General features: G+C 41.2%; 1 long non-coding RNA gene across 1 annotated transcript in view; it reads left to right on the forward strand.

Moving 5' to 3' along the window:
- LOC122802915 overlaps nucleotides 1-16,864 on the forward strand; it is a 363,052-nt gene extending 346,188 nt beyond the window's left edge. Inside the window, exon 3 of the long non-coding RNA XR_006365005.1 lies at nucleotides 16,624-16,864. This is a non-coding gene — a long non-coding RNA (uncharacterized LOC122802915). The remainder of the gene's footprint in view (nucleotides 1-16,623) is intronic.
- The last annotated feature ends 368 nt before the right edge of the window (nucleotides 16,865-17,232 follow it).

Genomic DNA, 17,232 nt, shown 5'->3' on the forward strand with positions numbered 1-17,232 from the left:
TTTGGTGTGTTCAGTTGGGTATATAGTGGTGTTGTCTTTTGCTGTGATGTTAAAGTGAGAGTTGTTTTGAGTATGTTTGGTGGGTTGGAAGATGAGTAGTTTAGTTTTGTTTGGGTTGAGTATTAATTGGGCATCAGATAACCATGTTTCAACAGAGGAAAAGGCTTCCCGTGTGACTTTTTGCAGTTTCGGTAGGGACTGGGCTAAGCAGATGATGGTTGAGTCATCTGCATATTGTATGAGTGTACCATGTTTGGTGGCAGAGGCTAGATTATTGGTGTAAACAGAGAATAGTAGGGGTCCAAGGATGGATCCTTGGGGAACCCCTATGGAGACAGGTAGTTGGGGAGATGTAATTCTGCCATACAACGGATTGTTGGCGGTCAGACAGGTAAATCTGAAACCAGTTGGTGACTGATTGTGAGAAGGATAGGTTATTGAGGACAGAGATAAGTTGTTTGTGTGGGACCATGTCAATTGCTTTAGATAGGTCTAGGAAAGTAGCAGAGGGGAGATAGCCATTGTTTTTATGCTGAAGGATAGTGTTAGTAAAGGAGAGTAAGGCAGTGGTGGTGCTATGGTTTGGTCAGAAACCATGCTGAGTACTGGAACGGAGGTTGTTAGTAAAGAGGTAGTCTGAGACCAGAGAGTGTATGCATCTCTCTAGTATTTTGGAGAGTGGAGAGAGAATAGCTACGGGGCAGTAATTGGTTGGGGTGGATGTCTCCACTTAGGGCTAGTTTTGATATGCATGAGATTATTAGTTTTCTCAGTTTTTGAATGTGTTTGTTTATAAGGGAAACTTTATGATTGTGCTCTGTGGGTACTAGGTATGGTGGGAGGGTTACTATGTTAAGTTGTAGGGCTGCTTTATGTTTGAGTAATATAGTTGGTAGAATATGTGGGGGGTGTATAGGGATGGTTCTTGAGCTGCTGGGAGGGGAGTTGAGTGTGGGTGAGACATGAGTGGTGGTGTGAGTAGTAGTAGTACAGTGGTAGTGGTTGAGTGGGGGAATGATGGAGCTTTAGTAGGATGTAAGATATGCAAGGAGATTGCATGCAGTGAGCATAGGTAAGGTATGCTGGTACATGTTAGTTGAGGAGGTGTGATAGTAGTGGGAAGATGGAGGAGGTAGTGTTGGGTTAGCGCTGTGGTTGGCTATTGGAAAGATGGGAGGGGTTTTGAATCCAATAAAGGTGGGACCACCTGGGGCGGAGGAATAGGGGCAGGGTGGGGAGCAAAGCAGGTAGAGACCCTGTTAGTTGCTCGTATGAGGGGGCTGGAAACAATCACAAAGCAAAGGCAAGTATGTGTTAAGAAACAATCACAATTGACCAAGGACTGCTCTGAAACTAAGTAATTTCTTAATTTCTCAGGTGGAAAAACAGGATAACCTTGTATCAGTAGGCTACTGTGGTCATAGTTTAAATTTACAAACACACAGTATTGATGAGTTATGGCGGATACTATTTGCTAACAGAAGGGAATAAGAGAAAGTGGAATGTGTGTGTGTGTGTGTGTGTATGTGTGTATGTGTGTGTGTGTGTGTGTGTGTGTGTGTGTGTGTGTGTGTGTGTGTGTGTGTGTGTGTGTGTGTGTGGTGGGGGGGCTGCTTACAAGCCAAAGCAGAGTGCTCTCAGGGAAAATTAATATTGGCTCAAACAGGTAGACACATACTCAAAGTTAACTGTAGCTGTTTGCAGACAGTTCAGACCCGGACTGCGCTTTTCCGTTTGTGCCTTTGTCCCACTTCTATGTATGGCTTTGTCCTAATTTCTTGCGCTGAGGTTCATAGGTATTTCAGGATCAATTTATCCTTGCTTTTGAACCAGATTTCTCTGCTTGGTTAGTACACTGCTATAAAATGTAAAAATAAAATCTAAATCATTGTAGAAGTAAAGCAGTGTGTGTGTCTGCGTGTGTGTATGCACTACCATAATTTTTTAAAAATATTGACTCAAAAAAGCATGTGGGTGCTGTCATGCAAGTCTAAAATATTTCAAGTTTATAGTGCATCATTTGTTAGCTATTTAAACAGGAAGGGAAAATAAGTGGCAGATTGCTTTGCAAAGCAGGGATTATTGCCAGTGCTATGTAGCTTGGTTTTAAATTTGACAGGAGTAGTGTAACAAAAAAAGTCTCCCACTGTAAGGAGGAAAGGGCTGACAAGCAAACAGTACATTACTCTGGTCACCTGCTGTGACGAGCTGTCAATCACAAGCAGATAATGGGTCAAATTACCCTTGGCTCTTTGACAGTTAGGGAAGGTAGGTGTGAAGTGGGAGGGGAGATTCCTTGAAGAGCTAGATTTCAACCTTCACAAAAGAAAGCAATTTAGCATTTCTAAGATGAAAGAGCTAGAAAATGCATCTTTCAGTTCTGTTCTGTAGCATTTGCACTGCTTGTGTTTTAAGTGGTCATTGAAAACGGATAACATTTTAACCAAAAGTAGGGGATTTTAAGACTGCAGTGAATGCCTGTTAAGTCAATGAAGTGACAGCAGCTTAAGGCAAAACGTGGCAGATCTGATGCAATTTTTTGGAGACAAATAATGCATTCTGGGATACTTAGAGGCAGAGTAAACAGTCTGAATTTTTTCAATATGCCAGACCCCATGTGGTCAGAGTCAGAAATTGCATCTAAAAATATCTAAAAAGCTCAAAATAGTCTCAGAGTGCTATTAAAATGTAGGAAACATCAAACCATGATGAAATTAATATGTTTTTTGAGTCTGAGGGCGCGGTTGTCCTTTAAAGATGTTTAAAACTTTTATTTCAGATTTTATGGCACAAACACTGATATCCATTTGCTAAACAAAACAATACAGTCTCACAATGAAAACAGACTTAACATGAACAATAAGCTTCACTGCCCTTGAAACTCACTTTCATTGAAACCCACATTCAAAGAAAGGTTTACCTTTGGGCTGTTTTCAAATCATAGTTCCCTTACACACATTTTTTGTACCATGAATGCATTCTTTGATACACCATCCTGATCATATTAAATTATATTTCTTGTATAATACAGTACCACTTGTTAGAGTGTGTTTTAAATTTGTAGGTTTGAACATTTTTTTCAGTAAGCAATAAAACAAAACATATGAACAAATAAGGACAAAACTACCCATTACAGAACATTTCAACCACAAAAGGCTACATAACCTTCTGTCATTACAGTCCACTAATATCAGCCGATATGCACAAATCACTGCAAATGTAAAGGATATCTGAATAATTCCACATTAAAGAGATCCATAACTAATGAAGAGGTTGCTGCTAGCAAACATTTCATTTCAATGTTTTATGTACAAATTTAGTGCCTGCTGCCCTTGTAGAATAAACTGCTCATGTTACATTAAAAAATGGTAAGCTGGTAATATTGCAATAGGGAATGGCTGTCAAGCCTACAACAGGTTTATAGTTACTAGGCATCTCATTCAAAGGAAGACACACTCAGGAGTGCAGCACCATTAAATGCCTTTAAAAGAGCCACTGTGATGTCAGCACTCCATGTACATGGTATGGGAATAGAACCCACAGCCTTTTGCACTAAAGGAAAATACGCACCTGTTGTGCTACTAACACTGCTTTTAAAATTTATAGCACAAACACTGATGATGTCCATTTCCTAAACAAAACGGTTACACATTGAAAACAGACTTAGTATGAGGAACAGTAAACTTCTTTAGTTCTTGAAAATGCACAGAAACTCAAAAGTCCTAGAAAATGCACAGAGAATCTCAACAGTCTTTGAAAATGCACAGAAGCTTGACAGTCCTTGAAAATGCTCAGAAACTCAACAATCCCTGAAAATGCACAGAAGCTCAACATTCTTTAAAATGTACTGAAATTCAACAGTCCTTGAAATGTTTGGTGGTCATTGTAGAGGATTCAGCCTCTAGGGTCCACTAACCTCCTATTTCCTTCATCAGCATTGTGTTTGAACAGAAAGGCAAAAGCATAAAATTGTGTGATCTGTTTCATTTTAAATATGTGTGCAACATACTAAAGATGCACACACAGACACTACTAAGAATGCACTTTGTGTATGGCCCTTAAAGAAGAAATGTTACACATGTAGAGTGCATTCTTAAAGCAGACATGTAAATTTTTGTGACAGACCCTCTGCCAGTGGCCCCCATCCCCAGCTAGTGGGCCCCCAAGCCAGTAGGACCTAGACAACTGCCTAGGTTGCCTAGTGTTGGATCTACCTCTGTTCCAGATAGCATAATATTTATAATATGCACTTGCTACAACACTTTTGTTGTTAACTTTATTTAACCAAGGAGAACAGGATGGTGCTGACTCCTGTTTCACTTAGATGAATATCATACTGATATGCTGAGCAAGGAGGGGAGTTTATCTTTGCTCTGAGGATGTCCAAAACCTCTAGAAGTCAGGTCAGAAACAGATATAAGGTAAAATACCAATTTGTCAGGAGAAAGGAAAGTGGGATGGAATGTTCTTACCTTAAAGAGCTCTATTGCAGCTAATAACAACAGTGTTGGTCAGAAGGGCTAGTCTGTCTAACAGGTGGTGTTTAATACGCTTAAGAGAAAGGAAACAGAAACCATATGACACATCACCATGATGAACTAGAAGATTTTGGTGAACCTTAAGACCAAAACAAACAGCAAGTGTGGGATTTAAAGATATAAGACCACTTATGGGAATCTTCAGGTACCAGTGATGGATCTCCCTCCTCAAATGAGAAAGTTAATTCACCCTGACTCTTTAAAGTATTGTCTGTAGCTGCTGATCACATATCTGGGGACATTCAGGGCAAAGAAGATAGTAATAATACGGTGACAAATTAAAGAAATGTCAAGGGGGAGTATGTCATACCTACAAGCTAAAAAAATGCATTATCACAGGAGGAAATTACTGGGACCTGTTGTGTGTTTAAAAATTCCTAGCCTCTAAAGGACAAGATTCAGTACTCCAAAGATATCATAGATACTATATATTCATGTTTAAGTAAGGAGTCAACAGTGACATGCTGTAAAGTCCTGATGGCCTAATGGTCAGAATTGCTCAGCTCCTAATCAGAAGGAAAGTAAATGTGTGTCATGAATAGATGCCTTTCCATTTTCTTTGTCATGCTGGAAAAACAGAAGAGGCTTTCTCAACAGCAGCTGTACTTTCATACATTCCTGGTATGTAATTAGAAGAGTCATTGCCAGGAAAAAGCTTTGGCTTATTTACATATTGTGTGGAACTGTCTCCAGTCTTTCAAGTACATTTTGTAGATCTGGCAGCTTCTGCCCTGTACTAACATCTGTCCCCATCTATCTTTGTACCTCTTTCCTGTTTGGTATTATTCTTACCCATGTGTTTGTCTGTAACCATAGCATAAAGTTTTTCTGAGACTTTCAAGCAGTAGTATTGTTTGATTTTGGTAAACCGAAAATAAATGTTGACTTTGTTAAATATTAAGAAACAATTCTCAGCAGCATATCCAAGGTGATAAGTAATAAGGGTATGATGCTGATAAATATCCTGATCAGGAAATCTTATGATAACTCAGCTAACTGGATTTCCTGCAAAGACTGTACCAGCCAAAACTAAAGGGATATTTCAAACCCATGAAGTAGTTGACATTTTATGCGTTTTTGAATTTACTTTCGAATGTAAAAGAGATTCCTCTTTTTCTAAAGAAGCTTAAGAAATTGAATCTTTAGAGGAATGTGGTGGAATAGATTCAGGTTTTTCTCCTCAGATTTCTGATTCAGACTCAGCAGAGAACATGGTGTCTGAATCTCCCTGTGAAGGATTCTCTTTCTCTGAGACAGTTCCTAGAATGTGTCAGTGTTTTCAGTGCGGGAACATGGAGGTTTCTGAGTCCCTTAGAAAATACTATGAGCAGTTACAACTTGAATTTCCAGAACCTCTTTCCATCCCACCCAATGTTGTCAGCATTGGAGGTGTTTGTCACAACATGTGGTTTTCCTGACAGTCAGCCTGCTGCACCCAAGAAAGCAGACAGAATATACCAAGTTCCCCAGTCTTTCAAATGTTTATGTACTCATCCTGGACTTAACCTAGCAGCTATAACTTTATTTAAGTCAGCTGCTGCCAAGCATTTTATTAATTCTCAATCATTCTACTTCTGACAAGGATAAAATAATTGATGAATTTGGGAAACAAGTGCTTCTGCAACTTTAATTTTTAGAATTTTGAATTGTCGGGCTCATATGTTAAAATTTATTCTGACTAATTACCAAAATTGGACAAGGGAGCAGAAAATCCCATGGAAACTTTAGAGAAAGAGGGCTGAAAATCTGAGACATTCCCTGTACCCCTGGCAAAAAATGAAATAAACAGTCTCAGCAAAATGCTAGTAAGCAGACATGCAAAGAAACGTGACAATGAGGTTGTAAAAAGAAAGCAGGAACCTCCTAGAACAAAGGTTAGTCAAATAAGTCGGAATAACTATGCCATTGGCCCCCCACCCACCCTGCCAGTTCTTTATTCTTTCCTTCTTTCCTTCCAGAAAATCTGAACCTCAATTTCTTTCTTTGGCAGCAGATTGTTTCAGACGAATGAGATAAGTTCTGAGACTGATTCAGCAGGGTTACAAGTGGCAGTGGGAAGAACCCCCTCCTTTCCAGAGAATTATTTTACATCCTCCAGACCAAGCCACTCCATTTTTTTCCTGTCCTACTGTACTTGCTTTCTCAGTGGATAATAGAAACAGTTCTGCCTTCCCATTTTGGAAGAAGTTTTCATTCAAAATGTTTCTGGTGCCAAAAAAAGAAAATGCCTGGAAAGCAGTTATGGACCTTTCTCTCCTAAATCAGTATGTAATAGCACCCAAGTTGAAGATGCTTTCACTTTACAACCTCTTGCCAATTCTTCCTCATTTTAGTTTTTTTTGGTAATCTTGGATTTAAAAGATGCTTATCATCACATTTCTATCCATCCCCACATCAAATCCTTCTGGAGGTTTTATGTTTCTGGATCACATTATCATTTTTTTCTGCCTTATCCTTTAGGCTATCCACAGCTTCAAGAGTGTTTGTAAAGTGTCTAGCTCCATTTATAGCCCCATTGCAAGCTACAGGGTATCCACATTTTCCATATTTAGACATCCTGCTTATTTTTGCAGAGACTTTTGCAAACTATCAGGAATCTGTCACTTGGGTGAGAGATCACTTATGCAAGCTGGGATTCCAAGAGAACATTCAAAAGTTTTGTTGGACTCCATCATAGAGGATCGCCTTCCTGTGGTGTTTGCTAAACACCTCATGCAAAGACCTTTTTTTCCACAGGACAAAAAATAGATCTATATTTAGATCTATTCCAGGAGTTTTCCACTCAGACTTTGGTTACTATGAGGGAATACCTCAGGATTCTGGGTTTCATGGCATCCGTGATTCTCAAGATACCTTTGGCAAGATTCCACATGAGAAAGATACAATGGTATCTGAAGTCTGTTTGGTTCTAGCACCAACACCCACTATCTTTGGAGATTCCAGTTATAGGATTTGTGAGAAGAGAAATCATTTGGTGGAGACATCAAATTTCCCTGAATCCAGGTCTCCTCTTCTCCCCTCCCTCTCCAATCACCACATATGCCTCGGGCTTTAGTTGGGAAATAGTATCAAGGATTATAAAATTGCAAGGTGTCTGGGACAACAAAGACAGATGCAACTACACAAATGTAGATGAGATGTTTGCCCTTATCAAGGCACTCAACTTTCTGAATTACCTATGGTACCCAGTGCAGTGATGTCATACATAAGAAAGGGGATCCAGATTTTAACCCCTATGCAGACTAGCCATGCTAACTTGGGATATAGCTCTACAGTGCAATCTCACTCTGCAAGCTTCTTACATTCTGTCACAGCAAAATTGTATGGCAGACAAACTGAGCAGTAGAAAGGCAGATCTTCAGAATAGAAACAAGATCAAGGAGACTTTCAAGATTTGCCCCATCTGTGGGAAGTTCCTCAAGTAGATATTTTTGCCTCCTCTCTGAACAATTGGCTGTCAATGTTCTGTGTCAAGATTTCATGCAAAAAGACCTGAAAGACAGATACCTTTTCCTTGGTCAGTAATGTTCCTGTATAGGTTCATAGGTTCATAGGTTCATACTAGGTTATCTGCCCGAGGGCATTTACAAGCCTAGCCCATCGTTTTGTGGCTTACGCCACCCCTTTAGTATGGGGAACTATACCCATTATTTTGCTGTGCCTCTGTCGAGCAGTGACACTGAGGTAATCCCTGGGGTATATCTGCGATCTCCCATCCATTGGTCAAGATTTCTCTTGAACAAGGCCAGCGAGGTGCTCTGCCTCACATGTACCGGGATTTTGTTCCACAGCATAGGGAGTCTTTGGGTGATGAATCTATCCCTCCAGCACGTCCTATTAATAGCCATGTCAAGGTTTAAGTCTCCCGCCCTTGTGGCTCTGATGGATCTAGATTGTTGAGCTGAAGCATATTCATCAAATCTGGGTTTGACATGGCCTTGTATGTTAGGCAAAGGTCACCTCTGAGCAAGCGGTGCGACTGAATAGAGCTGGAGTTCTTTCAGTCGGGCAGCATAGGACAGATTTTGAGACCCTTTATCCTTTTGGTGAGGAACTTTTGTGGCCTCTCCAGCTGCTGCAAGTGTCGGGTCAGATACATTCCGAATGGGGCATTGTACTCAATCATTGGTCTGATGAGTGATGAGTAAAGGGAGACTATGACCTCCCTTGATCTAGATGAGAATCCCTTCATGATAAGGTGGGCAATGTAGAAGGTCTTCCTAACTACTTTAGCTACATGGGTGTCGAATGACAGATTACTATCAACCTGGGTCCCCAGGTCCCTGATAACTTCTTCTGTGCTCAGTGGATTGCCACCTATTTGGTAGCTAGGGGTAACCTTGTTTTTCCCGAAGGGTATGACTATGCATTTTTTGGCATTTAACTTTAGGCCGTGGCTCTGGCACCAGTTATCCGCTTCTGTGAGACCCTTCTGAAGGATATCTGTGTCAGATGTGTTTTCTACTATGGCCCAGTTTGCAGTCATCTGCAAACTTTGTCAGCCATAACCCTCCTGTGTTTGCTTGTACTTCGGAAAAGTAGATGCCAAACAAGAGTGGGCCCAGGACTGAGCCCTGTGGGACACCACTTGTGACAGGCTTTGAGTCTGACATGGCGCCAGCAACTCTGACCCTGTGGGTTCTGTCACTTAGCCAGTTTGCAACCCATCTTGTGATGTATGGGTTGACATTTAAGCTGATGAGTTTTTCAATGATACCCGAGTGGGGTATTGTATCGAAGGCCTTAGCCAGATCGAGGTAGGCTGTATGGACTGCCTTTCCCTCATCAATGGCTTTGGTGACTGTTTCAAAAGTCAACCAAGTTTAAAAGGCATGATCTGCCTTTGACAAAGCCAAACTGGGTTGGATCCAAAGTCTGCAAATTCACTATGTCTTTATTTATGAGGTCCATTATGATCCTCTCCATGGCTTTGCAGATAAGGCTTGTCAAGCTAATGGGCCGGTAATTTCCAGGGTCGGTGGAGGCACCGCCTTTGTGAAGTGGTACCACAGTTGCAGTGCGCCACTCCTGGGTACATATCCAGAGGTAAGACTTTGATTAAACAGCTGTCCTAGCTGTGGGTTTAATTCCTCATTGAGTTCATGGAGCACACAGCCGGGGACACCATCAGGTCCCATGGATGCTGTGTTTTTGCTTTGGAGAGAGCAGTTCTCACTTGGGCTGGAGATGTTTGGGGGCTGCAATCGTTTGGTATAGATATCTCTCCTTTTGGGGAGGGGAGTTTGCACTGAACCTGTCAGCCAGTATGTTGGCAATGTCTGTAGGATCAGTAATCTTCACATCATTTTGAACTAGCTCTGAGCATATCTGGGAGTTTCCTCCCAGGTTTCTAACATAGCTAAAGAAGGCCTTATGATTGTCTTTTGAGTCTTTAGCTATTTTTCTCTCGAAATTTGCTTTGGATGATTTTATGAGAGCTCTTAGTTTTTACTTATAGTGATCAAGGGTGTCTTACCTTTTAAGGCTTTTGCTCTATCTTGTAGTAGCTTCCTCCTTTTGTTGTAGAGTTTGTTTATGGCTGGGGTCCACCAGACTGGACGCTTGCCTTTGGTACAAAGAGTCTTTGTTTTGCTTGGGATTGCCTTATCCATGCAGTCCTGCAGGTGCTGGTAGAAGGCATTTGTAAGTGATTCAGCGGCTTGAGTACTGTTTTCCATGGCTCGGGGGCCTTAAAGGAGACCACACTAGTCTTTAGAAGTGTGAAGTCGGCTTTTGAGAAGTTCTTTACTGTGGTTTTTTTTATTTCAGGTGGGGTGGGATGAGGACCTCCAGCGAGATTAGTTTGTGGTCTGATCTCACCAGTGAGGGGTACACCTCCGGTGTTGAACATTGTGCTCCCATGTTCGTGATGATGAGATCAAGTATGTTATCTCCTCTTGTGGGGATGGTGACTAGTTGTTCCATGGCATTTGAGTTTATGAATTCCAGGAACTTTTGGGCTAGGGTGTTTGGGCTTGAGTAGTGTTCCCAGTCTATATTAGGGTAATTGAAGTCACCTAGTATGATGGTGTTTGGTGATACATTTATCCCCTCTAGTGTTTTCAGGAAGGCCATGTGAGGTTCCTGAGTTTGTGAGGGTGGCCTGTAACATGCTACAATTTGCAGAGCAGTCTTGCCTATGGTTAATTGCACCTGGATGGTCTCCGATGCATCGTGCGTTGCCACCAGTCTTGAGGTGTGGGTGTCCTTGATGAATATGGATACCCCCCCTCCTTTCTTGGTATTGTCCTGATTTTGGGGCCGGAACGCATGATATGAGGTAAAACCTGATAGCGCTGGGGTGCTCTCAGGAGCCTTGAACCAGGTTTCTGTCACAGCACAGACATCGATGTTCTCCATACTGAGAAGGGCCTCGAGTGCGTGCATTTTGAGATTTAAACTTCTGGCATTGAGCAGCATTACCCTTAGTTTTTCTCCTTTTTTTGTGTTCTAGGGTGGTAGGTTTAGAATTTGAGCCTTGCCTAAAAAGGCACTATGGGGTGGCAAGAGCCTTTGCCAATATCCGGAATCCCACGGCTGACAGGTGCAAGCCGTCCCTTGCGAAGCAGCGTGGCTTGTCCAGCATGTCATCCCAGGCAGACAGACACTGGATCCCCTTTGAATGACACCAGTGTTTAAGCCAATTGTTAAAGCTGATCATCTTATCTCTGTATTGTGGCATCATTCTTGGTGAAGGTAGGATACTGCTCAAGGTCAGGGTCATACCTGCCTGGGCTACATAATCAGAGAGCTCCTCAATGTCTCTTTTCATGTAGTCCAAGGAGGTACGTCTCAGGTCGTTTACACCAGCGTGGACAATGACTGAGTCATATTTGTACCTGCTGTTGAGAGACCTGAGTGCTTGCGTTATGTGGCGGATTCTAGCGCCCGACAGGCAGCTTACTGTGACCTTCTCCTTACTCAGTCTGGTGAGCGGGACGTCAGTGTGTCTGACTATGGAGTCACCAATGACTAGTGTGTCTGGCATTGTGTTTGGCCTTAAGGGCTGTGACTGTTTGACACTCTGACTGTGAGGTCTATGTGTTGCAGGTGTTGTGTTCTGAGGTGGTGGTTGTTTGGGTGTCTGCTTTGGTGGCCTCTGCTGTTTTGGTAGATTTTTGATCAGAGCCTCAGAGTATGTCTTTGTGTGTTTATGTGTATGATTTGAGGTTGTAATGGTACTATGTGAGACTGGGTCTATAGTGTGTGTGGTAACCTTCTCCTCCTGACTGGTCTTGCCAGTCCTATGTTGAGAGAGCTCAGCCTCCAGTTTGGCCGTATAGTTGCATCTCTCGCATGTATTTGTGTTTTGTGGGAGGAGGAGAGGGTTGTCTGTGTACATGAGGCAATTGTAACATTGCCTCAATATTCCCAGGTTCACCAGCTGAGCAGGAGAGGACACTAGCAACTGATCCCTCGACATGCTAGAAGGAATAGACAACAAACTTTAAGACAAGATTCCGGGGGACGTGGCTGACCGAGAAATGGGGGGGTTGCCTTTTTGGGGTACTATCTATGACAAGAGTGCCGTATCAAGGTAATAAGTACTGTAGGAGCAAGTGCTACGTTTAACAGATAGAGAATAGTCTACTTGGAGTCAAGTAGAGATGATCTTTTTAATTATAGGATACGCTGATTAGATCAGTAGTATAGTTCGAGGAAGGTAGTTTTAAGGGATAATTTGAAGAGTGGACTTTAGGTAGCCCGAATAGTTTAAACCTGCTTAACCGGCGCTGCTCTAGTGTGCAACGGTAGCAACTCCGTGCTAAATCGGGCTAAATCGCGCTAATGCGTGCTAAAGCGTGCTTTATAGCAGGGGGCTGGAAAAGACAGGAAATGACCCAAAATGGCCAATAAACTACAGGTTACTGCCTTAAACCACTCCTCTGAGGACAAATGAAGGAGTTATGGAAATGACCCCTAGTGGCCAATAAAACTACAGTTTCAAGTCAGTAACCACCTCTACGGGGGGCAGGTAAGCTGCTCAATGTTAGTCACTGCCACTGATGAACACAGAGACCCTCCTTCAGCCCAAGCAAAAATGGCCTCACAGAAACTTTCAAACAGTTCAGGAACAGCAAGCCTGTAACTGAACTTTTAACTCTCAGAAAAGTGGAAAAAAGCAAGATTTTTTTTTGTTTTTGTTTTTTACAGAGATAGCAGAGGTTCACAAGTAATATCAAGTTATAACAGTGCAGTAAATGACCCCACACAAGAGTGCTAGGTCAAGGACAGAAAATATGCAAGTTTTAAGAAAAACGATTTAAAATTAAGTGCAAACAGGAAATTCAGCAAACAGCTTTTGGTTGTGCTCTAAATACAGCTACTAATACAGAAATCAAGTTTAACAAGCCAGAAAATGCTCAAGCTAGGCAGCTATGCAGAAAAACTTAGCAAATAAACAGAGAAAAATACTTAAAATCTCAAAAGTGGCTCCCTTCTTCTCTCAGCGTTTTTTCCTCTTGGAGGGTGCTTCACCAACAGCCAACAAGCCTGAAAAGACGCTCAAACCACGAGGCAACTAGGTTTTAAGAGAGGAAGATGAAGGAGTTATGGAAATGACCCCTAGTGGCCAATAAAACTACAGTTTCAAGTCAGTAACCACCTCTACGGGGCAGGGAAGCTGCTCAATGTTAGTCACTGCCACTGATGAACACAGAGACCCTCCTTCAGCCCAAGCAAACATTTGCCTCACAGAAACTTTCAAACAGTTCAGGAACAGCAAGCCTGTAACTGAACTTTAACTCTCAGAAAAGTGGGAAAAAAGCAAGATTTTTTTTTGTTTTGTTTTTTACAGAGATAGCAGAGGTTCACAAGTAATATCAAGTTATAACAGTGCAGTAAATGACCCCACACAAGAGTGCTAGGTCAAGGACAGAAAATATGCAAGTTTTAAGAAAAAAACGATTTAAAATTAAGTGCAAACAGGAAATTCAGCAAACAGCTTTTGGTTGTGCTCTAAATACAGCTACTAATACAGAAATCAAGTTTAACAAGCCAGAAAATGCTCAAGCTAGGCAGCTATGCAGAAAAACTTAGCAAATAAACAGAGAAAAAATACTTAAAATCTCAAAAGTGGCTCCTTTCTTCTCTCAGCGTTTTTCCTCTTGGAGGGTGCTTCACCAACAGCCAACAAGCCTGAAAAGACGCTCAAACCACGAGGCAACTAGGTTTTAAGAGAGGAAGATGAAGGAGTTATGGAAATGACCCCTAGTGGCCAATAAAACTACAGTTTCAAGTCAGTAACCACCTCTACGGGGCAGGGAAGCTGCTCAATGTTAGTCACTGCCACTGATGAACACAGAGACCCTCCTTCAGCCCAAGCAAAAATGGCCTCACAGAAACTTTCAAACAGTTCAGGAACAGCAAGCCTGTAACTGAACTTTTTTAACTCTCAGAAAAGTGGGAAAAAGCAAGATTTTTTTTTTGTTTTGGTTTTTTACAGAGATAGCAGAGGTTCACAAGTAATATCAAGTTATAACAGTGCAGTAAATGACCCCACACAAGAGTGCTAGGTCAAGGACAGAAAATATGCAAGTTTTAAGAAAAAAACGATTTAAAATTAAGTGCAAACAGGAAATTCAGCAAACAGCTTTTGGTTGTGCTCTAAATACAGCTACTAATACAGAAATCAAGTTTAACAAGCCAGAAAATGCTCAAGCTAGGCAGCTATGCAGAAAAACTTAGCAAATAAACAGAGAAAAAATACTTAAAATCTCAAAAGTGGCTCCCTTCTTCTCTCAGCGTTTTTTCCTCTTGGAGGGTGCTTCACCAACAGCCAACATTTCTACCCTTTACCACGATACCCAGGGTACCTCAGAAGATTCAGAAGGAATCCCTCAAGATCACTGTGGTGACTCCATTCTGGCCCAGGCAGCAGTGGTTCTCCCTTCTTTCAGAATTGGTCAGAGCCAATTACAACAGGCTTCCTTACAGACTGGCACTACTCACACAGGAACAGGTGTGTTTAATACACCCCATCCCCAAACAACTTCAACTGACTGCCTGGATGATGGTCTAAATACCTTTTAGGCACCTGTTTACTGAGACGCACAATGGGTAATAACGGTGGCAAGAAAACCTGTTATTAGAAAATCATATATTAAGAAAGAGAAAAGGTTTTCTAGCTGGTGCCAACAACATAACTAGCATCGATTCAGGGCTAGTCTTTCTCTGGTTTGACACTATTTGTGCAACTTCATTTCCTAACTCGCATACTCTTATATCAAGGTTCATTTGTTGGCCATTTTAGCATGTCTACCCATAGATTTCCCCCTTACATTACATTCTCATGTGAATTTTTTTTTCAAAAGGGGTTTTGCATAATAGACTTCCAAGAAAACCATTGACTCCTCCTTGGGATTTTAATTTTGTGTTAGAGAAGCTAGGACTTACTCCATTTGAACCAGTTCATCTGGCTGACTTGAGGTCCTTAACATGGAAAACAGTTTTAGTCGTTACTCTGACCTCTGCAGGAAGAGTATCTGAGTTGCAAGCTCTTATGGTGAGTCAACCCTATCTCATTTTCACAAAGATAGGGTCTCCTAAATAACTAATCCTTTTATGTCTAAGGTGGTATCTGTGTTTACTTTAGCCAAGCTATCCGCCTGCCTGTGTTCTTCTTTGAAACCAAAAGTTAGAGAGGAAGGATACTTCATACCTTAGATATCCACAGACAACTCTAGTACTATCTTGATAGAACAAGATCATTCAGAACTTACAATCAGTTGCGCATGTCTTGTGAAGGTAAGAAAAAGGGCAAACTTTGTCAAAGCAGACCATTTCCAAATGGTTGTCTCAGTTACTACCTTTTGTTATATCTGCCATAACAAAACTATTTCATGCAGGTTGAAGGTATATTCCACCAGGGCCTTGGCTTCATGCATGCCTTTTTGGAAAGGGCTGGACTCTAGAAGTATTCTGGAAGCAGTAACTTGATCCATAATACATACTTTTATAAAGTAGTGCAAGCTAGATTCCTTCTCTATATATAGGTCATACTTTGCTAGGACTATTCTCCAGAGAATCCTTAACACTTTACCTTTCACCTCGCAGTTGTTCTAAGCTATGATAATCTACCCATATAGCTTAGGCTGCTGTAGCAGTGAATAATATGAAGAACATAGTACAGTTGTGTAAGTAAGTTTACCATAGTAATACCATAGAAGTAGATGTTCAAATGATCCCTGCTCAGTAGTCCCTCCCTCTATTGCCCCCCTCCTTGTTTTTCAGTCTGTTTTTAATGCCAGGGTGTGGACATTTGTTTTTTGTTTGTTTTTTGCTGTTTCTAGTAAAGTTCTCGCAGAGCTCACCCTCCGTCTCTCAGCTGGCATGAAAACGTCTAAGGGATTGAAGCCTAAACCTGTCTTTTCAGTCAGCTCAGCTCAAGCTGGCTAATGGTTTGGGTTCATGGAAGATGGCTGAAGCTTAGGAAGCTGGCTAGCTACTATATAACCCATTTCACTCAGGCTACTGCAGCAGTGATCATTCAAACATCTACTGTTATGGTAAGTTTACTTATGCAGCTGTACGTTCTACTGCAAACAGTTGTCAGCCTCAAATACAAATAATGATTTCCATTTTTATAGCTATAAATCTTTGTACTTGCTTTCAGGCTTTTTTTTTTTTTTTTTTGAGAGAAGATGGAATTCTAAGGCCTGGAAGTACAAATTGTAACAAGAAAATTTGAGACTGAGTGAGGATTTAGAATTGTGATTTTTTTTTATGGTGAAGTCTGTGCTCATGTGCCAGCCATTTTCAGTGATGGGATTCTTCATAGTATTTCACATAATGACTTTGTTGTTTGGCCTACCTCTGAGTACAAGGGATTTTGTAGCTTTACTCTGAGGGACAGAGCAACCTTCCTTATAAGTCCTTATAATTAGCAGTCAGGGGCATGGGGATGAATTCATCACAAAACATGAGCTTCTTATTTTGTTGTTGGCTTTTTTTATATTAGTTTGTGTTTTGAATTTTGCAGATTTTATTTAGTCTTATTCTGTAGTCTGAGGTTTCTGACCTTGTGAATTCATTTGGTTTATGTATGATTAAACATCTAACTTTGTTTTAACTCATCCTTCCACAGGATTCTCAGAGGGCTGTCAGAAATTATTATATTAATCACGGCTTTCAGAGAGACAATCCCAGTGCTCCTGTGGATAATCAAGCAAGAAATGTATACACAGAATTTCCTCCTACAAATACTACAAACCCGGCACCCCAGGATGCTGCAAGAATCAATACACAATTGTCTCATCTACCTCCCTGTTATAAGTCACCATCATCAAGTCCCCATCAACCTACCTCACATAAGTCACCATCATCAAGGCAAGCCATGTCAGGTAAGCAAAGTATATAGTAATGAGTAGATTCACTCTAAATCATCAAAACTGTTTTCAGAAACATTTTATTTCTATTTTGTAGATTTGTTAAACATGTAAGCTCACTGGACAAAAGTGTTCCCCTTTCAGGGCAACCTAGGAACACTGTCTAGTTAAGTGACTTGCTCAGAGTCACACAACCAGCAAATAGAATTGAAAAGTTGAAAGGAATCAAACTCTGTTACTTTTGGTTACAAGAAACAGCTCACTGACAGTTTGGCACCTTAACCTTCTGGGCTAACTGCCAATGTATTTACAAAAAAGCAACAAGGTATTACTACATCACATTCACTCCATTCAAACGTACAACACCA

Source organism: Protopterus annectens, chromosome 5.part0 (assembly GCF_019279795.1).
Source record: "Protopterus annectens isolate FY-2018-M chromosome 5.part0, PAN1.0, whole genome shotgun sequence".
Classification (NCBI taxonomy): Eukaryota; Metazoa; Chordata; order Ceratodontiformes; family Protopteridae; genus Protopterus; species Protopterus annectens.